At 45.9% G+C, this 13,364-nt stretch overlaps 1 long non-coding RNA gene across 1 annotated transcript; it reads right to left on the bottom strand.

Moving 5' to 3' along the window:
• Window positions 1-3,807: 3,807 nt before the first annotated feature.
• Window positions 3,808-6,721, bottom strand: LOC142931113 (uncharacterized). The gene is made up of 3 exons (XR_012947125.1): window positions 6,544-6,721; window positions 6,068-6,121; window positions 3,808-4,077 (listed from the first exon to the last, which is right to left on the bottom strand). It is a non-coding gene; the product is annotated as an uncharacterized LOC142931113 (long non-coding RNA).
• Window positions 6,722-13,364: the final 6,643 nt, after the last annotated feature.

Consider the following 13,364-nt stretch of genomic DNA (forward strand, 5'->3'; position numbering starts at 1 on the left):
AGTCGCTTAGCCTGGCCTGTACACAATACTAGCCGTCTAACACTGACGGCACTGAGACAGCCAACTACCATCTTGCAGCACAATATCTAGCAAAGACGGCAGTGACCACGGCGACGACAGTGACGAGACGACAGCGACGATGAGACGAGTTCACTCCCAGAACCGGCAGCCTCGAGCTCCCGCTCTCGGCTCCATTTATCCTACCAGCGCGGCCTGGCTCCATCCTGACCGCACATCCCTTCTGGAATCCGCTAGCAGGTTCCAGGGGCCTCCAGATGGGATCTTCCATGACCCTTACCCTAGTTCCTCCACTCTGCCAACACGCCCAATGGCGTGTGTCCTGTCTGTCCACCACAGTTGCCGCTGCTGTCCACCAGCCGGCGCTATTACACTACACGTGTAAATGGTACTTTTTGTGAACATGGCAATCGTTTTGGGTGTTGTAGGGGTTAACGACAAGAACGTTTAGCATAAAACTACCACGTGGACGAACCCAAAACAATAATGGATCAAAACAGCGTAATTTTTGTCACATTGCTAAAAAAAGGTACCGCGGCCACGAATATAATCATCCAATACTTTCCTTCTTCCATCCTGGGGCCGTACCATCGCCGGGGCCGCACCATCGCCGGGGCCGCTCCGTCGCCGGGGCCGTACCGTTGCCGGCGCCGTGCGACTCCCTCGCCATCCCGCATGACCGGTGGGCCGCTCCGTCGCCCGCGTCGGGCAGCTCCTTTTCCGGGCCACGTTGCCGCTGAGGTATCGGCAGCCCCAGGACATCGTCGGGGCTTTGTGCGGTCCCCTGGATGGGAGGTCGAGTTCCTGACCCTCGGGGGAGTCTTCACCGTGTCAGCATGCCGGGCGTGGAAGGAAACTTTGCGTCCGCGGCAAGTGTGCCGGGCCGAGGCTGCGCGTCCTTCTGGGTCGCCGGTCTGGCCGGGACTCCGCTGCTGCACTACGCTGAAATTTCGGACGTCGGAGCTGCTCTGGACTCGATCGCGGTAACCTCCCCTCCTTTTCCCTCCTGGCTCCAGCCCATCGCCACCCCCCTTTGTCTTCCCAATACAACGATGTATCATTACTTTTTAGTCCCCCAGATTTCTGTCGCCGCCCCAGTTACGACCAGGCCTACCCCAACCCCTCCTTATCAATCCATCTTGTTTCACTACATCAAAATTACACCATTTACAATAACCCAATTCCTCACGTCAAATGATTATCATGCGGTGTACAATTTTATAATTGCTGTCAAGCGCCTTGATAAGGGCGCTATATACATCTCAATAAGATAACATAATGCTGAGCTGACACTACCCGAGATTCTTGGCTTCCGATCGGAGGAGCCATCCACGGTTAAATCGTGTTATCAGGTGTTGATGGCCTCGGCTTATTTCAGATTTGAGAATCCGGACATGCCCTTGTGTAATTGAGGTGCAGACAAGTATTTTTCTACTAAGATGGCACTGCCCAACCTCTAACTTCCTCAAACTCCTGAATCTACCTCTTACCACTCACTCTACGTTGTTCACGTTCTATTTTCTCCGACTCTCATTCTACTCGCCTTTGATTCTGCAGAGCATTACTTTTGGGATGATGTTGCACTTATCATTCAGAGGTCATACGAATTTGGAGGCTCTATGAAAAGAAAGTGCTGATGATGTACCAATATGGCTTTTGAACGAGTTAAAATTAAGGTTTACCATGCATGTGTAGTGTTGTAAAGACAAGTAAACTTCTTAGGAGGCACACTCTGTTTATTGTAATTCCCTTTTCATACAGTCCTTAACACACATAGTGTTATTCGGTCCCTTCACCCGATACCCTAAGGAGGTACAGCCTCCGGACTCAGCATAACCTACACACAGGTCTCCTTGATACCTAAGGAGGTACAGCCTCCTAGCTTGGCGGGACTTGCACGTCTACTGCTACCCTATCCCAGAGTCCTCCGGGCTGGGACCGAGGGGAGGCTATCTGACCCACCGCTGGTCCGGTGGGTCCTGACCACTGGATACGCCGAGCCTTAACCCTCAGAAGGGCTGAAAGGCTGGTCCAGGGTCCTAGCTAGTCTTCAGCTCGGGCTTCGGTCTTCGTGTAGGGAGAGAACTTCCCGAGCTCTCCACGGTCACCCTTCTTATACTCGTTTGTGGCGAGGTATAACCAATCCCACATTCCCACGTGGAACTAGCTGATTGGTTCTCCCCAAACTGTGGCTACGATCCACTTCACCTCGTCTGACCCCAACAATTATGTACACCGAGGTAATGCTGCACTGCCCTCTTGATACTTGGTGGCAATGCAGGTTACTGAACAGTGCGTGGAATGACACCTCTACACATGCTTGATGACGTGATTTCTCCGGTCTAAAAGGTAGATGTATGGCACATTAGGAATGGACCACTCTTTTAATTATTTCCTTGGGCAGCAAAGGAGTATAGTGTGGTTCTGTGAAAGTTATGAGGTGCTGTGCAGTACATTGATGCATGTGTGTACACCAGCATGAGATAACGGAGTTGGGCCTGTAGGTAGCTGGCAGGGTTATTGAATAACCACATTTGTACACCAGCCACATGGTTAATGGCGACTCGCTTCAAGTATTGCTGTGTGTGACACACGTGCTGTTGCATCTTACAGCTAAAGGACCCAAAGATTGTTTTTGATCGTTATAAAAATGTTCTAGACTTGTTCTCGACTTCAAGCTTGACTTTGAATTGTTAGTTTGTGATATATTCAATAGGAGGGGTTTTAGCACTGTTCATTGTAAAGGATGACGCACTGTAATTACATACTGTAATTGTAATTCTCTAACCCTAATACTGTTTAGTCTATAACCATGCCAATGCACCCAGAGGATGACTACTTGCAATGCCATTGAGAATAGAACACATGCATAGTCGTAAGTGGTACAATGGTGACACGTACAGTACGTATATTGTACACATACAGTACAGGTAATGGGTGTAAGATGCCGATATAAGTCGATGATATAAATAGACATACAGCTTAGGCTTAAAGTAACATGTTAATAGCGAAGTGCAAAGGTTATTGTCAAAGACAAAGATGGCTTATCAGTAGTAGAATTGGGTTCAAGAAAACTGTTATTGATTAACGGCACTTGTACACTGGTCAAATTGTTAATGGCGACTCGGTTGAAGAATTGCTGTGTGTGACACACCAGCTGTTGCATTTTACAGATTGCCCTTGATTTGGAGCACCTGCCCACGTCCTTCATTTTGAGTGTGCAACAGATCTGTAGTGCCTTGGATTCACTCGGACGACAATCGCTTTTCTTCCACCGTCACGTTGATTTCCATCGTTCCGCACACACACACACACTATATATAATTTCACACACACACTATATAATTTCACACACTATATAATTTCTCCTCTCCGCGCTCCGCCAACTCGAACACTCGAATTCCCCTCAGCACCGTCCGCTCATACTCCTTGTCTCCCCACACAGTCTCTTCTCTCACCGCACACACAGTGGTTCTCTCTCTATCTCCTCACACACAGTGACTCGTCTATCTCTTCACACACAGTGGTTCTCTCTCTATCTCCCTCACACACAGTGACTCGTCTATCTCTTCACACGCAGTGACTCGTCTATCTCTTCACACACAGTGACTTTGTCTATCTCTTCACACGCAGTGACTTGTCTATCTCTTCACACACAGCGACTCGTCTATCTCTTCACACACAGTGACTCGTCTATCTCTTCACACACAGTGACTCGTCTATCTCTTCACACACAGTGACTCGTCTATCTCTTCACACACAGTGACTTGTCTATCTCCTCACACACAGTGACTTGTCTATCTCCTCACACACAGTGACTCTGTCTATCTCTTCACACACAGTGACTCTGTCTATCTCTTCACACACAGTGACTTGTCTATCTCCTCACACACAGTGACCTGTCTATCTCTTCACACACAGTGACTCGTCTATCTCCTCACACGCAGTGACTCGTCTATCTCTTCACACGCAGTGACTCTGTCTATCTCTTCACACGCAGTGACTCTGTCTATCTCTTCACACGCAGTGACTCTGTCTATCTCTTCACACACAGTGACTCTGTCTATCTCCTCACACACAGTGACTTGTCTATCTCTTCACACACAGTGACTCTGTCTATCTCTTCACACACAGTGACTCTGTCTATCTCCTCACACACAGTGACTTGTCTATCTCTTCACACACAGTGACTCTGTCTATCTCTTCACACACAGTGACTCTGTCTATCTCTTCACACACAGTGACTTGTCAATCTTCTCACACACAGTGACTCGTCTATCTCTTCACACACAGTGACTTGTCTATCTCTTCCACACACAGTGACCTGTCTATCTCCTCACACACGGTGACTATCTCCTCACACACAGTGACTCTGTCTATCTCTTCACACACAGTGACTCGTCTATCTCCTCACACACAGTGACTCGTCTATCTCTTCACACACAGTGACTCGTCTATCTCTTCACACACAGTGACTCTGTCTATCTCTTCACACACAGTGACTTGTCTATCTCTTCACACACAGTGACCTGTCTATCTCCTCACACACAGTGACTTTGTCTATCTCTTCACACACAGTGACCTGTCTATCTCTTCACACACAGTGACTTGTCTATCTCTTCACACACAGTGACTCTGTCTATCTCTTCACACACAGTGACTTGTCTATCTCTTCACACACAGTGACTTGTCTATCTCTTCACACACAGTGACTCTGTCTATCTCTTCACACACAGTGACCTGTCTATCTCTTCACACACAGTGACTCTGTCTATCTCTTCACACACAGTGACTCTGTCTATCTCTTCACACACAGTGACTCTGTCTATCTCTTCACACACAGTGACTCTGTCTATCTCTTCACACACAGTGACCTGTCTATCTCCTCACACACAGTGACCTGTCTATCTCCTCACACACAGTGACTTTGTCTATCTCTTCACACACAGTGACTCTGTCTATCTCCTCACACACAGTGACCTGTCTATCTCTTCACACACAGTGACTTGTCTATCTCTTCACACACAGTGACTCTGTCTATCTCCTCACACACAGTGACTCGTCTATCTCTTCACACACAGTGACTTGTCTATCTCCTCACACACAGTGACTTGTCTATCTCTTCACACACAGTGACTTGTCTATCTCTTCACACACAGTGACTCTGTCTATCTCTTCACACACAGTGACTCTGTCTATCTCTTCACACACAGTGACCTGTCTATCTCCTCACACACAGTGACCTGTCTATCTCCTCACACACAGTGACTTTGTCTATCTCTTCACACACAGTGACTTGTCTATCTCTTCACACAGTGACTTGTCCATCTCTTCACACACAGTGACTTGTCTATCTCTTCACACACAGTGACTCGTCTATCTCTTCACACACAGTGACTTGTCCATCTCTTCACACACAGTGACTTGTCTATCTCTTCACACACAGTGACTCCGTCTATCTCTTCATACAAAGTGGCTCTGTCTATCTCTTCACACACAGTGACCTGTCTATCTCTTCACACACAGTGACTCTGTCTATCTCTTCACACACAGTGACTCTGTCTATCTCTTCACACACAGTGACCTGTCTATCTCCTCACACACAGTGACCTGTCTATCTCCTCACACACAGTGACTTTGTCTATCTCTTCACACACAGTGACCTGTCTATCTCTTCACACACAGTGACTCTGTCTATCTCTTCACACACAGTGACTTGTCTATCTCTTCACACACAGTGACCTGTCTATCTCCTCACACACAGTGACCTGTCTATCTCCTCACACACAGTGACTTGTCTATCTCTTCACACACAGTGACTTGTCTATCTCTTCACACAGTGACTTGTCCATCTCTTCACACACAGTGACTTGTCCATCTCTTCACACACAGTGACTTGTCTATCTCTTCACACACAGTGACTTGTCTATCTCTTCACACAGTGACTTGTCTATCTCTTCACACACAGTGACCTGTCTATCTCCCTCACACACAGTGACTTGTCTATCTCTTCACACAGTGACTTGTCTATCTCTTCACACACAGTGACCTGTCTATCTCTTCACACGCAGTGACTCTGTCTATCTCTTCACACGCAGTGACTCTGTCTATCTCCTCACACACAGTGACTTGTCTATCTCTTCACACACAGTGACTCTGTCTATCTCTTCACACACAGTGACTCGTCTATCTCTTCACACACAGTGACCCGTCTATCTCTTCACACGCAGTGACTCGTCTATCTCCTCACACACGGTGACTCTGTCTATCTCTTCACACACAGTGACTCTGTCTATCTCCTCACACACAGTGACTCGTCTATCTCTTCACACACAGTGACTTGTCTATCTCTTCACACACAGTGACTCCGTCTATCTCTTCATACAAAGTGGCTCTGTCTATCTCTTCACACACAGTGACTTGTCTATCTCTTCACACACAGTGACTCTGTCTATCTCTTCACACACAGTGACCTGTCTATCTCTTCACACACAGTGACTCGTCTATCTCCTCACACACAGTGACCTGTCTATCTCTTCACACACAGTGACTCTGTCTATCTCTTCACACACAGTGACTCGTCTATCTCCTCACACACAGTGACTCGTCTATCTCCTCACACACAGTGACTCTGTCTATCTCTTCACACACAGTGACTTGTCTATCTCTTCACACACAGTGACTCGTCTATCTCCTCACACACAGTGACTCGTCTATCTCTTCACACACAGTGACTCCGTCTATCTCTTCACACACAGTGACTTGTCTATCTCTTCACACACAGTGACTCGTCTATCTCTTCACACAGTTACTTGTCTATCTCTTCACACACAGTGACTTGTCTATCGCTAACTCTCCCTGTACCTACCTATACCGTAATCTCCACTCTGCTAACGCTAACTCTCGCTATCGCTATTTATTGTCTTCTGGGTTCGGCTCCCAATCTATTTCCCACTAACACTTGCCGGCTTCCACTCTTCGCATCTCTCTCTACCCGCTGCTGTCTCCACTTCTCGCCAACTCCCCCGCTGTCCAAATCACCTAGCGTTTTTATCCCCTTTCCAATCAGCCGTAATTAATTGCCACGTGCCTCGCTGGCATTTTCCCGCCAGCTCCGCACCTGTCCAACGGCCCAGTCTCCGTGACGCTGCCACTTAACGCTAACAGTCTCTCGACCAATCACAGCCTTCGTCCCTTGACTACCTTAATTACTTTGGCTTGTTTACGCCACCCGTGACTTCATCACCTGCCCGACCTTACATGACCCACACTGTATGTACTGTATATGGCCAATTTACCCATGTGTATTTTCTACTCCACTACAGATGCATACATTACCAGGACTAAGACGACATCCTAGAAACAACATTATGGGAGCCAGAGCCTAAGGAAACTGGCCTCCCAGACAACGGGTGTCCTTTGGTACTTCGATTAGCGCAGTTGGCGTACACACGGTGCGAAAGAAGCTCAATATATGTACGTACAACACACTTCAAATGTGTGCATACAAAATCCCCAAAGCGTGCCTTGGGGGACATTCATGCTACGACGAACACTACAGCCCAAACAATGGCACATCAGGGTTTTCAAGTAGACACAGTCTAAGGCTGTCATCTCTCTACCCCCGTAAAGCCTCCAGTTCTGTGTACCAGTGTAATTTTAAATAATTTACACTAGTCCCTCGGTTAACAGTGACATCGGTTAACGTTTTTTCGGTAAACATTTTGCCTCTCAGAGGGCACCATGGTTTGGACTAACGTTAACATTTTTATTTGCGGTATGTGTTTACATTTTGCACGCGGAGTTAGATTGCGTAAATATAAATGTCATTAAATCCGCCATCACCCGACAGCCAATTAGTAAGGTTTGTCACATAAACAAAACATGTAAATTAGTTATTAGTTCAGCACATCGGTGTGTTGGAGAGTGAACACATACCCGATTGGGACCGAAACGGGGTGCGAGGTCATGCCGTGCTCATTTAAGATGGAGACGACTGAAGACTTTTGAATTCTTGGCACGTGTTCATCAACTCCAAAGTGCTACGTCTCGTATCCAACTGGCTCAATGCGGGAAACTACGGTATGGGCGGATGTGTGAAATGGTCGGCAGGACATTGTGTTACAGACCGCGTACAAAACACTGCGTGTTGGGCGCGGGCGGTTAATTGGTCGGGTAGTGTGACGGTCGGATATGCGACGTAATTTCACTCCGGTTTCCTCCCACGTGTACACACGCTCATTATTTGGTCGAAAGCAGATTAAACACTAAAACACATTTTCTGACTCTTTGGTTCACAGCAAGTCTTTTGAAATGAACCAATTCGTTTTTGTGAGATATGTGTTGGATGAACACAAACACCTATGTGATTCAAGTGCTCGACTCGCTCGCAAAGTAAAAATTCTAGTTCGGGGTTGACTCAGCCCCATCATTTTATAGGGTCGATAAAATAGGTACCACCTTGTAGGATTTGAACAGTGGTTAATGTACATGAAAGACTGGGCCCTGGTGTAAGAACGTGGAATGTCCACCACTCCTTCAACACTACCAATGAGAAAATAGATAAGCAAACAATGCCTCCTTCATGTATGTCTTAACAGGATAAACAAATGAAAGTATATTTTATATAACCCATCGGCCACACGGCCTTATGGGAGTGAATAATTCAAGTACCATTTATTTACTACGCGCAAACCCTGGACCTGTTTCGACACATCAGCAAAGTAAGGTTTGCTCGCATTAATGCTGGTAAACTTGCCAAATGTTAACGATAAGGACCTTCTCTTTAAGACATGGGTCCTAGGTTAACGCAAAGTTATATAATACGTAACTTAAAATAATAATTTCTGACGTTGTGGAGAATATAATTAACAACATAATCAGCGTCTCCTTCATTATATCTATAGCTCCATGTGAAAAAAATATATTCACAAGTGTTGATTAAATCACAAAGGGAATGAGCGTTACTCAATGCTAATTTCGGAAGTCGGGCTGAGGCATGCCCTCAGCCAAGCAGCGACGCCCCTTTGTGAGCCGTTTAGACCACGGCTAGCTTTGTTTAATGATACTTTTTCTGTTATGGGCAGTGGGAAAACAGCTCTCTTCTTGCAGACTCGGTGATTTTTTTAACTGATTTTTTAACTTATAAGTGAATTCAATTCAGTTATTTCGGTTGACAATTTTCTTACAACGGATTAAAAACGTTAACCGAGGGACTGCCGGAATATATTCGTTTTTCTGACGGTTCTGGGATTCTGTGGCTGGGCAATGTTTACTTTTTTTCATTAAAACTAAAAAAAATTCACAGACGTAAGGCCCACTTAGCTATGTAGTTATTTTTCAGAAGCGACCTGGCCACAAATAACACTGGTCTACAATTGAACCTTATGGCGGTACCCCGGGACCTCGAATATACGGAAGTCAAAAGTGTAATTAAAATTTTTTTGGCGACTCTGTCCCACCATGCACATAAACACCACGACCCACCTGACGCGGATCATTCTATTGTCATATCGTCCAAGTGCAGCGAAGACGAATTCGCAGAAGAAACAAAACTTTTAAACTTTGATTAGCACATCGCGTAGAGCTCGTCGAGAGGAATATATTTCCGTATCGTTCGCCTTCAACAGACATAACATGTATAAATAAGAAATAATAAAATAACATAATAGTGTACGACGTTTCGTTTGCAATACAAGCAGCCATCATCAGGTACAGAAGAGCAACCGAAACGTCGTATGCTATTATGTTATTTTATTATTTCTTATTTATACGTGACTTTACCGAAAAAAACAAAGAGTAATTCCTGCAGTCACGAAAGCTTCGAATCAAGTCTGAACCACCTCTACGGGGAGGTATGAGGTCTGTGTCTTTGTGTTGTTTCTGCTTGTGTATCTGCCTTTGTGTCTTGGCTTGGATTTGTGTCTCTGTGCTGTCTCTGCCTGTGTGTGGGCCTTGGTGTTTCCGAGTGTGTGCTGCCGCGCCCCCTTTCCTCCATGCATACCTCATGCTAATTTGTCCCATTGTCTCTCAGCCTTACCTTCTCTGCCTATTTAAGGCGACTTCACTGTGTGCGCGTCTGTGCTGGTTCGCTCTACTTGGATGTCTAGGTGTGTGTGCATGGTCTGTATTTTAAATTTAATACTTAACTTGCAATTTAGCAATTTTTTTAAATAGCGTAATCAACCAGACTATGCGTTAATTGTGTTTTGACCGACCGTCTGTGTTGCTTTATATGGTTTCCAAATTTTGCTAAACCCTGTTTGTTTGGTATGCTTCTCTCTCTGTGTCCCCTGTTGTATCTGTGTTAGTTCCCCCCTACTTGGGTGTCTGTATATACATCTGGGGTTATGTGTTTCCTCTCTCTCATAAATTTAGCCCGTCTGTACCTGATGATGGGTGCTTGTGTTGCAACCGAAACGTCGTACGCTATTATGTTATTCTATTATTTCTTATTTATACATGACAGTCACGAAAGCTTCGAATCAAGTCAGACATAACATGATGTTGCAACACAGTTCATGCGAGAGCCGGGGACTTGTGGGACCCCGGGATCCCGCCATAAGGTTAATTCCTGTTTCTGTGCTTGGTTTATCCTTCATCCTCATAACCTCACCAAGCACCGCCCATTTCCTCCCACCCAGCGACACAAGGAACAGACAGAGGTTACACTTTTCCAAACAGTTTGTTGTGTATTATCCGATTTATGCCAAGTGAATCGCACCGATAACGGGTACAGTAATTGATTACATATTTAAATAATTGGATAGCCGTGCTATGATAGGGTGTCAGTTTTGGCTTACGACAAAGAATTATGGGTACCAAAAATACATGTCTCGCTGGTGTCTCTCTCCATGCTGGTCAAAACATCTGCAATTCACCTGCACATTGATTAAGGCGAGTGTTGTTTCAATGTAAATTGGCGAATGTGGGAAGATTAGTTTGTTTAGGTCCTTGACGTCAAACGTTATTGTGCTGCCTTCTAAGACTGCATTATCTCCCTTAAAAACACTGCACACTATAGCGGCTGTCAACGCAGTGCTGTAACATGAAAGTCATGGTAACTCGCCCAAACACAGTGTGTCAATTCTCACAGGCTCTTTCCTGTGTATATCGGATGGGTTTCGTTACCGCAGTAGTGTTAATGGCAGCAATGGAGTTTTGGAATGACTGGACTGGCCTAGCAGGTCATGAATGTACTTGTGGTGGTGGCATCAGGTACACCTGATGCAACTCCGAAACACCAACAACGGGTTTCATGGGATCGTTGTGGCCAACTTGCTGGGAACTAGGTCCTTCAAAGTGGGGTCTTTCGTGCACCTCAGTGGCCAGATGTTAACTCCCTCGCCTGGTATACAGGAGGTCGCGGATTTGATCCCGACCCTGACGCCTGCTGTATATTCGGAGTTTGCGTGTTCTTCCCGTGGTCGCATGTATTTTTCTCGGGTACGTCCGGTTTTTCCCTCCACATTTAGAATCAACATGGGGTTTAGAGTATTTGGCTACTGTAAATGTTCACATGATGAGCCACCTTGTTCAGCGATCATTCGTGGTGACCAGGTCGCTGCTGAAAAAGAGCTACAAAGTTCTGTGGTACCTTTACCTTGTAAAATTAAATTGTGTGCAGATCCCTGAAAACCCGTGAGAGACGAGTGGGGATGGACACCAGAGTGGATGAAACAGTGGCCGGGGAGACGACTTGGGATGGACACCAGAGTGGATGAAGCGGTGGCCAGAGAGACGACTGGGGATGGACATCAGAGTGGATTAAACAGTGGCCGTGGAGACAACTGGGAATGGACACCAGAGTGGATGAAGCGATGGCCGGGGAGACGACTGGGGATAGACACCAAAGTGGATGAAGCGGTGGCCAGGGAGACAACTGGGGATGGACACCAGAGTGGATTAAACAGTGGCCGGGGAGACAACAGGGGATGGACACCAGAGTGGATGAAGCGGTGGCCGGGGAGACGACTGGGGATAGACACCAAAGTGGATGAAGTGGTGGCATTCGCCAGACAGTGCCTGTAATGTGAAGCGAGGTCCGTGTTTTATCTGCGTGGTCTGGTTGATTTTTCTGATTTTACTGTTTTCCAACAAATTGTATTCTCTTGCAGACGTGTTTCAGTTTTTGGAACCATTTTGTTTTTGGGTCGTTCATTTCCATTAATATTCCCATCATTTGCTGTTGTCATGTATGACAGAACAAGCCCTCTCTCATCTCTGTGAACGAGGCCAGAATGTATCTCTTTTGTCAGAATAATCGAGCTGTGGATACATTACTACCTGCTCAGGATGCCCTACTTCAAAGATGCTGCATACCAGGGTGCATTGTGGGTTAGAAGCGCCGCATCGCAGCAGCTGGCTCCTGCCAGTAGGCTTTGGTACCTTACCGCGGTTGTGTGTGTGAAATGGCCGAGATAACAGACCGCTTACCTGACATAAGTGTACGATCAGACAAACAATCAGAAAGCAGACGAAGGCCTGCCATTGGTGCAGAGAGGCCTCCACAGTGATTGGTCGGGAGGCGAAGATCCAAAGGGATTGGAGGAAAAATTTGAAAGGTAAAAAAGGCGGGAAAGCGAGTGGTGGACTGTAGACAGAACCGTTGTTCTGCCTCACGGCAGGTGTGGGGGTGTGTGTACACAGGAATTTCCTGTTTTGATGTTGGGTTTGGTCACGTGACCAGGAAGTTACGATTGGACATCCTTTCAGCCACGCATAAGGGTGTCAGCCATTACACAGAGTACAAAATGGTGGTACAAATAGCATCCCAGTGAGGACAGGTACAACTGTTCATTGTGGGACTTTAAGAAGCATTGTCTCTAAGTTTGTTAATGTTCTTATAATACTGGGAATGCTGCTATAATGTTAGAATGACCGTTATAATGCTATAAATGTCTTTATAATGGTGTTAAATTGTTATGATAAATATGAGGCCTAGTTATAAGCGAAGCCTACCACTTGCTTTATTGTGAATGTTACTTGTAATTGAATAAGTAGAGTCAGACTTGTACCCATGTCACCTTATTGCGATATTGCGAGCAAGGATGACGAAATTTCTCATTCACAGTTCAGTGTTATGTGTAGTGCTGTACATTTAGGCTGCAGTATGGTGATTACATGATATGCCCTTAACACAGTAGCTTATTCTCTTTATAGCTATTCAGTACTAATGTAGGTGCCTGGTCCATCCAGGATCTATTGTTGAATTTCATGTTATCTAAGACGATGTTATGATGCTGCAGTGTTCATTCATTGTATTGATATTTCCAAGTATTAACAGATGCTGCATTTGTTCTGTTTTTCCATCAGTTTTACCTCGTTCAATTCATTAAATACGTTTG

This window comes from Petromyzon marinus, chromosome 49 (assembly GCF_048934315.1).
Source record: "Petromyzon marinus isolate PM22_M1 ecotype Great Lakes invasive population chromosome 49, UKy_Petmar_22M1.pri1.0, whole genome shotgun sequence".
NCBI lineage: Eukaryota > Metazoa > Chordata > Hyperoartia > Petromyzontiformes > Petromyzontidae > Petromyzon > Petromyzon marinus.